Consider the following 12,429-nt stretch of genomic DNA (forward strand, 5'->3'; position numbering starts at 1 on the left):
TGCGATGCCAACAAAACATGTGAATTAAAACATTAGGCTGGTGCCAACCCAAGCAAAAAAAAATATAATGAGTGCACAAGATATAACGTACTCGATATATGGTAGAAGCTCGGCGCAATTGCTGAGCACAAACCAAACCATCTTGTCATACTCATCACCAGCCTCCAAGTATTGTGAGGCTCCAAGAAAGTTCACACCATGGTTGAAAACAGAGACATCACCACTTTGCGAATCAGACCGCTCTCTATTTCTGCCCGGCCGGTTCCATCTTGTTTCCACATCGCCAAAGTATCTAGAGCAAAAAAGTCAAGCACTCGTCAACGACATATGCTTCAGCAATAGAACCTTCAGGTCTTGCCGTGTTTCGCACATAACGCTTACAAGTAAGCAGCCTTCTTTCGATTGGGTACATCCAACCGTATTGCACAGGGCCTCTAAGCATTGCCTCTTTTGGTAAGTGCACCTCCAAATGGACCATCACGGTGAAGAAAGCTGGAGGGAAAATCTTCTCGAGCTTGCAAAGAATAATTGGGATTTCTTTTTCAAGTCTTTCCAGGACAGTTAACTTGAGTGTTTTGCAGCACAGTTCTCTAAAGAAATTTCCCAGCTCAGCAACCGCTTCATATATATCCTTGTCCATGATTCCTCGGAGGCCCGCCGGTAAAATCCTTTGGAGGAGGATGTGACAATCATGAGTTTTCAGTACTGAAAGCTTGAATCCATCAGAAGTAACACACTTTGCTAGGTTAGCAGCATAACCATCTGGAAATTTCACCGCTCTTAGGAATTCACAGAATGCAAGCTTTTGTTCTTTACGCATTGTATACCATGCTCGTGGCATTTCAAATGAATCTTCATCTTCATTGTGCTGTAGATGCAAATATTCTCTTATGCCCATGTCCTCCAAATCAAGCCTAGAACTAACTGTGTCCTTTGTCTTCCCTTCAATGTTCAGAAACGTCCCTAGCAGATTCTCGCATATGTTTTTCTCAATGTGCATTACATCGAGATTATGCCTTAATTTCAGATCAGCCCAGTATGGCAGGTCCCACAAATAAGACCTTCGGTCCCAACATTGACCTTCCTCACGCTTTCTTTTCTTCGCCAGCTTTCCTGGTCTCACATCTTTCACCTTTTCAAGTTGCTGCTCCAGCTCTTCTTTAGTGAATTCAGCTGGCTTGTCACGGGTTTCATTCTCACCATTAAAATCTTTGCTTCTTCGCCAGTGATGGTTTCGGGGAAGAAAGCGGCGGTGCCTAATATAGAAGATCTTGCTCCTTATTCTCTTTTAGCAAGGGTCTTTGTCACAATGGACACAAGCCTGATAACCCACTGTGATCCTCCCAGACAGAGTGTGCAGAGCTGGGAAATCATGGATGGACCATATGATTGCAGCATGTAGATTGAACTTTTCTTCCGGACTCAAGGCATCGTATGTAGGTACACCAGTCCAGAGCTGGAGCAATTCTTCTACGAGGGGCTCCATAAAGACATCAAAATCCTTTCCTAGAGACTCTGGACCCAGGATAAGCAATGACATCATGAAGTTGGACTTATCCATGCATGCCCATGGTGGCAGGTTGTACGGCACCACAAAAACTGGCCACATGCTATAAGACGTGCTCATGTTCCCAAACGGATTAAACCCATCTGTGGCAATGCCAAGTTTTATGTTCCTTGGATCTGTAGCAAAATCTATATGTATACGGTCAAACTCTCTCCATGCCTCTCCGTCCGCTGGATGGCTCAGCTCATTGTCCACAGGTTGCCGCTTCAGCTTGTGCCACTGTACCTCACGTGATGATTTCTTCAAGATGAACATCCGCTGCAGCCTTGGTATCAAGGGAAAGTGCCTCAGTACCTTCTCCGGTATTGACTTCTTCCCATCAGCATCTTTCCACCTAGATGCATTGCATTTTGGACAGTTGTCATGCTTTGCTAAATCCTTCCGAAACAAGACACAATTATTTGGGCACACATGTATTGACACATAACCTAACCCCAGCCTGCGGATTATGCTCAATGCTTCATCATAAGATCTGGGAACACAACTATCAGGGAATTGCAAGCCCAAAAGACGGAGTATTGCGTTGAATGCGGCATTGCTAATCCGGTAGAAAGACTTGATGTGGAGTAACTTCACGGTGAAGGTAAATCTTGAAAGTTTACCCCCTTCATGAGCTGCGCGCTTCGCCTCCTCTAACACCTCAGCAAACAACGACTTCTGTCCATCAGCACGATCTTCAGCATCGTACAAATCCTTCAATAGGTCAGGAATCCTATCATCTTCATGCCCATCCTCTTCCTCCAAAACAGCATTATCTCGCAAAACCTTTTCCATGAAATCAATGCCAGCATCACCACCACCCATCATATGAGGGGCATCTGTATCAGCTTCAAAATGTTGAGGTTGACTGTCCAAAGGTTCTCCATGATATATCCATCTATCATATGTGCTGGACATCCCATTAAGAAGCAGATGATCTTCCACTCTTCCTTGAGCCATTCTTGGATGGTTGAGGCATTCGCAGCATGGGCAAAGAATGTGAGCATCGTTGGCAAAATTTGCCTGAACAAATGCCATGAAATCATCAACTCCTTTCATATGTTCTTTCGAAAACTTTCTAACTCCTTTTCTAATCCAGCTTCTGTCCATCTGCCAAAGACAACAAATTGTTGCAACTTAGCAAATCAATCTAAGTGCATCAACATTAATTAATGAAAATGGATGGAAGTAATGGCACCCAACTTTATATGCTAACTGCCTAACCACAACATTCAACTATTTCCAATTTCTCACTACTTTAGTCCAACTTGGTGGAAAAAATAAATCAGCATTCTATATTTACTCATGGCATGAATCAGTCAAATGGATCAGGATCCTATTTACTCAGCATTCATTATTTACTCATGGACAAAATAAATCAGGAATTTAGAACAGAGAGCAATAGCAATTTCAGGATCCTGTTTCAGGGAAAGAACAACATCAATTTCATCAACGCAATTTACTCTTGGACAAAATAGAACAGAGAGCTCCGTTCTATTGATAGCTGACAACATAATTTACCACTATGAATTGACTAAATTAAAAAAGAATTCTTAACAATTTTATCAACAACAATTCTCCTAAAAATTTCATCAATAGAAATTCTCTTCACAATTTCTAGCAAATTCATCAATGCCATTTCCAAGAGATTTTTCCAAGATTACAACAAACCTACATCAAATCAGTGTGTGTGTGTGTGGAGATTCTCCTAACAGATCTACATCAACTCAATGACATCAACAGAGAGGAGAGAGGGAGAGGAGAGGGGGGAGGAGAGGAGTGCATACGTGGGTGAGGTCTGCTTGTGGCGGCGGCGAGTCCCCCATGCTCGGCGAGCCTTTCCTTGCGTGGGCGTCGTTCCTACACCCGCCCCCACCACTGCAGGTCGCCCACGCCCCTGCTGGTCACTTCGGCAGCCAGCCCCGCCTCCACCCCTGCCGGTTGCTTCCGCTGCCGGCCCGCCCCCGCCCCCGCCGATTTCCTGTCGTGGACAAGGCGAGCGGCGAGGCCGTGGGCAAGGTCACCTGCGGCGAGGCCGTGGGCGAGGTCAACTGCGGCGAGGCCGTGGGCGAGGTCAACTGTGGCGAGGCCGTTCCTGCCCCCACCGCCGGTCGCCCCCGCCCCTGTTGGTCGCTTCGGCCGCCGGCCCCTGCCCGCAGCCCGCCGCCACCTGGTCGGAAGACCTAGAAATTATTGGCTAAGTGTTGGCTTTGTCCGATCCTGGGAATAGGTCCCACTTGTCAATGACTTAGATTTGGCAAGAGACAACCGATGTTCTATATAATATACAGAGCCATTCCACTAGATGGGCAGCAATCCCTCTCTAGCCCAGTGGTAGCGAACAAGTTAAACAGCGCGAGGTCATGGGTTCAAGTCCCCTCTAGCACACATTTTTTAGGAATTAAAGCGCACATTTTTTAGGGAATTAAATGCTCGCTCACCCACCTGTCAGTGGCTCACCCACCTGTCAAATGGTTCCCGCCTGTTAGTGTTGCTCTGTTCGATGCCACCTGGTCGGAAGGCCCCACTTGTCACTGATAGGAGAGAGCCGTGGTTTTATATAATGTATAGATAAGTTCCCATACCAGAGCAATAATCCCTCTCTAGCCCAGCGGTACCGAACGAGCGAAGCAAGCGCGAGGTCGTGGGTTCGAGTCCCCGCTAGCGCACATTTTTTGGGCGAATTAAGCACTCGGCCCCTCCTGTCAAATGGGTCCTGCATGTCAGTATGTGCCCCGTCTGTTGTTGAATATTAATATTTAACCAAAAATGACACCTAAACAGTGACACATAAGCGAGGTTGCTGAGGTGGCTGCCTAATCATCCTAATTCATTCAAAATCAAGTGTAGTGACCATGTTATATTGGTCGTTATCAGCTAGGCGTGAGGCAGTGGATAGTGCTTCCCGCTTTATGACCATTTCCTGTAATGACATTATGACCTTTTTGACCAGAATGGTCGTTATAGGTTAGGGTTTGGAGCCCCCCCAACAGCTTTTGACCTATTGGTCTAAAATGGTCATAAATTTATGACCAATTCTTCCAGGGTCACTGACAAAAGGTCACTAGTTGACATATTTCTTGTAGTGCTATAAATAGGACTTAGCCACCACCATAGAGGGAGGGAGAAAAGATCGGATCCCTCCTCATCCGACTACCTCATCAGCTCTCTTGAGCTCAAGAACACCTCACCTTCTGAGGCCAGTTCATCCACTGTACTAGTTCATCCTCAGCCCCTCGAGGCAATCCACCAAAACGCTGGAGTAGGGTATTACACTGAAGGTGGCCCGAACCAGGATAAACTGTTGTGTATCTCTGTCCCTTTGAGCTCAACATGCTAGGCCTAGAGGATCACGAGTAGGCAGGCTGGGTAGGTTGAGATCTCCGCACACACCCGAGAGTTCGAACCTATCAAGGGTTTGCGGAACCCTAAATCTAATGGATGAGAAGAGATTTTGCAAGTTGTGGTGTGAGCTAAATATCTTAGAATCCTCAAATGTCCTGTGAATGGACACACATCCTAATTAAAAGTTATGCATGTTGATGACTTAGGTGTACAACACACGAAGTAACGTATGTCTTCAATTCATGAAGATATACACTCTAAGTGTGAAGATATTAACGTGGAATTTGACTTCAGAGCACCACGATAATTGTGCACCGTGTCTGGATCTAATACTTCCTATACGATGGGTAACGCCACCACCAAACCTTCTTGAAGATTTTCATTTGGCGTCACATACATTGCATTATCTTCATGATTGTTTCGTCTTCGACAATGGATATTTATCTTCGCACGTTATTTGATCTTATTGCCTATGTGTGTGTGTGTGTGTGTGTGTGTGTGTGTGTGTGTGTGTGTGTGTGTTTGTCCTCAACAGCATTCACTTATCGGTATGTCTTCAAGTTGCTTTTTTCTGTGCTAAGTGGATGTGATCGGACCCTTGCCCAGTCTGTGCTTATCTCTCCTACTCTCTCTAAATCTTCATATGCATTCTTTTGTGTCGATGATCTTCACTGTGTCCTTGTCAGTCAAAGATTTTGAGACCAACATTTAAAATGTTTTTATATCCTTATCCATTTCGCCGGACACCGCAGAAGCTGGAACAACCTCCCACCAAAACAGCTATGTGGTGGGGTCGTGGCACAGCTATAGAAACTACGCATACAGGCGACGTGTCGCGCAAATGCAAACCGCCAGGGGCAGCACCGTAAATTCATCATGTCGAACTCCTTATTTTGCCCCGTGGTCATTAAATACTTCCATACCTGTTGCTCTTGCCCTCGCAACCCTAGCATCATTGCTAGCTTCCATCATTGCCGGAGAAGAAGCGCTTAGCTGCCACGACCTCTTCGATGTCGTATTCACACCGGCCGCGAACATCCTCGCCCTGCCGCCGCCGTAGCTATCTTCCGCCACCAGGTTAGGGCGCGGGAGATTGAACTGCTCGGCCTCCTTCTTGCCTCGTCTAGAAGTTCATCGTTTTTTCTTTGTGTGGTAGATAAATCTCACTTTTTACTGTTCGTTAGATCTGATAGTTTTTCAAATATCTTCAGAAGTTGTTCTTCCACTCCCAAATCTTTATCTTCAATCTTTTGCATCTCATAAACATGCAAATTTATTTCACTTATGATTCATGACAAGTATGATTCCTCGGTTGTACTTATTTTCAGATTCGTACAAATCTGGAACCAACCTCTTTCTATAAGTGAATGTCCTCGGACTATCAATTCATTATCTTCAAACTGATTTTAACTTCAAAATCCTCTGAGAATGCATATGACCTCTCCTTCTTCCTCGCATCTCTAATTCTTTCACAGGTACATGTCGATGGGCGAGTCTCTTAGTTCTCATAGTCTGAATTCATTTGCAAACTTCTTACAGCTTCATCTTGACTCTCCTAAAGCCAGTTCCTGCCTTACCAGCAAAGCGAAGCCAATTAGTTCTGTGAAGCCAATGGTTGGTGGTAAATCTACAAAGAAAGGGGGAAGACAATGTCGGATTTAGGGTTCCAGAAAAACCTTTGAGGTTCGAACACTGGGGTGCGCACGAAGATTTCCCCCTATGGAATCTCGCCCTTAGCCTCGCCGCGATCCCTAAGCTTAGCTCGATGAACTCACAGCACAAGAGACACAAGGTTTATACTGGTTTGGGCCACCGTTGTGGTGTAATACCCTACTCTAGTGTGGTGGTGGTGGATTGCCTCTTTGGCTGATGATGAACAGTACAAGGGAAGAACAGCCTCCAGAGGAGAGGTGTTCTTGTGCTTGGTGGATGTGTGTGGGTGAGGATTGCTCAAGATGAGTGGAGGTCAAGACGAGTTCCCTGTCCGTCCTCCCTCCTACTGTGGTGGCTAGTCCTATTTATAGAGGCCCTGGTCCTCTCCCCAAATATTGAGCGGGAAGGGATCCAAAAACGGCAAATTTGAAGGGGGACAACTAGTACAAGCTATCCTGACTAAAGGTGGTCTTCGCCTGTCAAAGGCGTTGGTGGTGACGCCGTCTTGGGCTCCACGATGACCTCCATCATGCCGTCCTGCTGGTCTTGGTCTTGTTGCACCGATATGGAAACCTTTGCCTGATGCCTCGGTACTCCGCGCCTGCGCTTGCCCCCTTAGCACCAAAGGGGAAACAAGGACATTGCACGCGCTGGTGCCCGCTGGCCTTAGTCGTCATGGCTTGTGTCACGGGAACCTCACGAGGTACCCCTTGCCTTGATCTCTCCGCCCCCTTGCCAGCCTGCCTGGTGAGGCCGCTCCTGAGGAGGCCTTGTGTCGTCCGCCTCATGAGGCTTGGCCCCTTGTGAGGGTCTTGAGTGTTTGGCTGACAAAGACCGACCGTACTGGGCCACTGGTGGAGCCACGCCGTGGGCCGCAGGCAGGCAAGTCTGGGGACCCCCGTTCCCAGAACGCCGAAAGTAGCCCCCGGGCCCAAGGCGCGCTCGGACTTGGCTTAGAGGTGAAGCCAAAGGGGAAGTGCGGAGCACCGGGGGCCCCAACAGCCTGCGACCTTGGTCGACGCGTGGCGACTGATTGGACGTGGGCGTATCCGCTTCCCCATGCTGCCTCGGCAACTGCCCGTCTTGACATGTCCCTGCGAGGAAACGAGAAACACCCCGCAAGGGCGTGTAAAGGGTCTGCGATGTCTCTTGTTGACGTTATCCTTATTATGAAATCGTGCGAGTGCTTGTCCTGTCCCGGCTAGGTTCCCCCTTTCTAACCTCGCAATGACTTGGCGCTCTACGCTGACAGGTCCTGGTCCCCAGGCAGGCTGAAGTCGTTGCTGGTATGCCAGGTCGCGATGCCGTGGTCAAGGCCAGGAGGTGAGCGGCCCGAGGTCCAGTAAGAGCCCCTGAGACACGATGCTCAGGAGGTCCCCTTTCGCGCGCAAGCAGCCGCCGAGAGGTAAGAAAGGAAGGCAACGTTGCCGCCACAGGGTCGCATCAAGTGAGAATTTCGCATCATAATGATTAGTTGTTCCAAGCGCGAAACTTATCTCGGTAATCTGGAGTCGTTCCCTTGTGTTGCGCCAGACTTGTGCGTCGGCAGCCGTGGCACAGCTTGGTTAGGTCCGTGCGAGCCTCCCCCTTCTTCCCCGCACTCTCCTTAGTGCTCTACGTCCTCAGATCCCGGCCCTTGAGCGAGCTCAGCCGCCGTTGGTATGCCAGGTCGCGATGTCGTGGTCAAGGCCAGGGGGTGAGGGCTGGAGAGCCAGTAAGAGCTCCTGAGTCGCGATGCTCAGGAGCCCCCCTTTTAACGCGCAAGAGGATCGCATGGGAAAGAGAGGGAGCTCGTGGTGCCGCCAGCTGTAGACCTCATGAGGTTCTTGCAAATCAGCACGAGAAAGGCACGGGTTGCCATTATGATTGCCGATCGGCCACTGGTTGCTCCGAGAGAAGGGTGAGGGCACTGAGGGCCTGGTGAGGTGACGCGCACGGGGCATGCCGCGGGCCAGAGCTCGACCGCTCGGATTTGTCGGCGTTGCAGGGACGGACCCGTGCGCAAGCGCCATGCCAGCGCAAGCGGCTCCCGTGGTTAGTGGCAATCAAGAAGGTGATAATCACAGGTAGATTAGGCATGAAAGGCAAATCAGCTTAGGTAAATGTAGAATGGATACATGCCAAGACTTGTCTATTGGCAAGATTCGTCCAACGGAGGTGAAGGAGAGTACTTCGTCCGTCCAAGTGGAAGCTTCTACCTCACGACAAGGTGAACCAAGAGTTGATACGGAAGCATCCACAAGTGGGACACACCAAGATGAAGAAAACAAGGAAGTACACCAAGATGAACATCAACAACCTCCTTCTCCACCACGACAAGAGAACGACAACGTCAACAATGAAGAAGTCCAAGAAGAAGAACAAGATGAAGAAGATGTTCCACCAAGATCCAAGCAAAAGCTTTCACGAGTTCGAGCAAGAGTTGCTAAAGACCATCCCGTCGAGCAAATCTACAATGATATCCAAACTGGGAGAATCACTCGCTCTAAAACTCGTTTAGCTAACTTTTGTGAACATTATTCATTCATCTCTAGCATTGAACCTATGAAGGTTGAAGAAGCATTGGAAGATCCGCATTGGATAAACGCCATGCATGAAGAACTACACAACTTTGAGAGAAATCAAGTTTGGACATTGGTTGAGAAGCCCGACAACAACCACAACATCATCGGTACCAAATGGGTGTTTCGCAACAAGCAAGATGAAGATGGACAAGTAGTTCGCAATAAAGCACGTCTCATCGCCCAAGGCTGCACTCAAGTCGAAGGTATGGACTATGGTGAGACATATGCCCCCGTTGCTAGACTTGAGTCCATTCGCATCTTACTTGCCTATGCTAATCACCATGATATCACCTTATACCAAATGGACATTAAAAGTGCTTTTCTAAATGGTGAAATAGAGGAGGAAGTTTATGTTAAGCAACCTCCCGGCTTTGTCAATCCTAAGAAACCTAATCATGTTTACAAACTTCACAAAGCTCTTTATGGTCTTAAACAAGCTCCTAGAGCGTGGTATAAATGCTTGACCAAGTTCCTTATTGAAAAAGGCTTTGAAATTGGAAAAATTGATTCTACTCTTTTTACTAAAAGGGTTAATGGAGAACTATTTGTGTTCCAAATCTATGTTGATGATATTATATTTGGTTCGACTAACCCTCATTTTAGTGAGAAGTTTGGAAAGCTAATGTCGGAGAAGTTTGAGATGTCGATGATGAGTGAACTCAAATTCTCTTGGTTTGCAAATCAAGCAAACTAAGGAAGGTACCTTTGTCCCTCGAACGAAGTACACCAAGGACTTATTCAAGAAGTTCAATATGCAAGAATGCAAAGGTATGACTACACCCATGCCTACTAGTGGACATCTTGATTTGACCAAAGATGGTGAACCGGTTGATCAAAAGGTTTACCGCTCCATGATTGGTTCATTATTATATCTATGTGCCTCTCGTCCCCATATTATGCTAAGTGTGTGCATGTGTGCACGATATCAAGCGGCCCCTGAAGAATGTCATCTTAAGGTCATGAAAAGGATAGTGAGATACTTAATCCATACACCAAATTTTGGCATTTGGTATCCAAAGAGGGCCTCTTTCAATCTTGTTGGATACTCTGACTCGGACTATGCCGGTGACAAGGTTGATAGAAAGTCCACTTCGAGTACTTGTCAATTTCTTGGTAGATCTCTTGTGTCTTGGTCCTCCAAGAAACAAAACTCGGTATCCTTATCCACCGCCGAAGCGGAATACATTGCCGCTGGTTCATGTTGTGCTCAATTACTTTGGATGACCCAAACTCTTAAAGATTATGGGATATATGTGAAACATGTTCCTTTGCTTTGTGACAATGAAAGTGCTATCAAGATTGCTCACAATCCCATGCAACACTCTCGAACTAATCATATTGAAGTTCGTCATCATTTCATTCGAGATCATGTTGCCAAAGGGGACATTAATCTTAAGCATGTTCGTACCAACAAGAAATTGGCGGATATATTCACTAAACCACTTGATGATAAAGTGTTTTGCAGGTTGAGAGGTGAATTGAACATCATTGATGCTTCAAACTTGGAGTAGAAACTCCATTTGGATACATGCAAGACATGAGCTTATGACTAATCCTTGATATTTCTCTTATGATGATAATCTTATGTCTTGGATATATTTGCATCTTGCATGTTATCTAACCCTTGTAGGTACTTGGATGAATCTAAATCTATGAGATTGCAACCCACTCACATCTTGAGCAATCTCTACATCACCAAGTCTCTACACAATGGTGGTTGAAGACAAGGAAGCACGAAACCCTTCAAACATATCCTTTGACAAATTTTATATTAAGAATCATGATTGTCATTTTGGATACACAAGTGCTCTTCCTTGCAAAACTAACCCATGTAGGTAGATGAACTCAAATTCCAAGTGGTGCTCCCAACTCTTGATGAGCTACATCAACCTTGAGCAACCCACACAAGTTCAACTACATAATCACGATCAACACCACCACCCAAGGTATGTTATTCTATCTTAGAGAAGCTTTACTCCGAGTCATGAGTCAAAGCAACTCAACAAGATGCGAATACATCAAAATGCTTAAACGAAAAATGGTAACCCCATTTTGAGCTTAAACAATGAGTATGACCTATGATCAAGTGATCTCACTTGACTCCTAAGTCAATATACTCTAATGTAGGTGACTTTGTCGCCGACCAATTCTAGATGAAGTTTTCTTGTGTTCTTTTCTGTGCTCTTGCATTTGTCTCATGCATATTTGTTTCCCCTTTCAAAAAAACTTCATCTAGATTTCGTTTCTTTTATTTTTGTTCTGCATTCCCTACATCCAATTCCTTGCAAATCTTGTGAGATCTTACTCGTCTAGTGAGCTGAGGTGACAAGTGTTTTCTCTGTGATGAACTCGGTCACACCGGTATATTGCCTTCGGTCCAACCGAAACCTTTCGGTGCAACCAAAGCATACAACTCGGTGCCACCGATTTCACTACAGGAAAAACAGCTTGCCACTTGTTCTTGCATTCTTTTTGATCCAGCTCCACTCAATGATTCTTGTCCTCTACCAGCATCACATTCGACTTGCTGCTTTGTTCTGTGACTCAAGGACCAAACCCATTTGTGACAAAAATCCAGAAGAACCCTTCTTGGAAATTGATGTCAAAGGGGGAGAGAGAGATCACATCAAAGCTTAATTATTTCTATAGGGGGGGAGAATACTCAGAGAGAGAGACCCCCAGATGCTTGGTGTTCAAGATGAGAAAAGTCACATGTCTTTAAGAGGGGAAAGACATGTTCATATTTGATTGATTGCTTTAGCTCTGTTTCTTTTCTTTGCTCTGATTTTCTGTTCCCTATCTTCTCCCAATATCCCATGCTAGATTCAGGGGGAGCAAGACATCTAAGGGAAGGAAATCCTTGAATTCATTGCACATCTTTACCTTTGGGGACATGTCTATATCCAATGGGGTACTTAGTACTCACACTCTACATGTCATCCCGGTCTTGGTACTCTTGTGGTTTCTTTTGTTTGCTCTGACTAGTAGGTGTATCTATGTTATCTAACCTTGTTTACACAGGTTCATTCCTTCCTAAGCCAACTCAAGACCACAAGGTAAGTATATGCATCACAGTCATGTGTGTGAGGATTTCTTGCTGATGTACATATTGTTTGCAAGAAGGACTCATGAGCATGAAGGTACATTTCCTATATTCACACCATTTGCTCTGATGCATATAGCCAAGATACATGTAACACATTGCTTACCCTGTCATGCTTATGCATTCACATGCTCCTATATTTCATATTTACATGATTACATGTGTGGATCTGGGAAGGCTTATAATATGATAGCAAAAAGGGTCAGCAATAATCAATT

This window comes from Triticum aestivum, chromosome 5B (genome assembly GCF_018294505.1).
Source record: "Triticum aestivum cultivar Chinese Spring chromosome 5B, IWGSC CS RefSeq v2.1, whole genome shotgun sequence".
NCBI lineage: Eukaryota > Viridiplantae > Streptophyta > Magnoliopsida > Poales > Poaceae > Triticum > Triticum aestivum.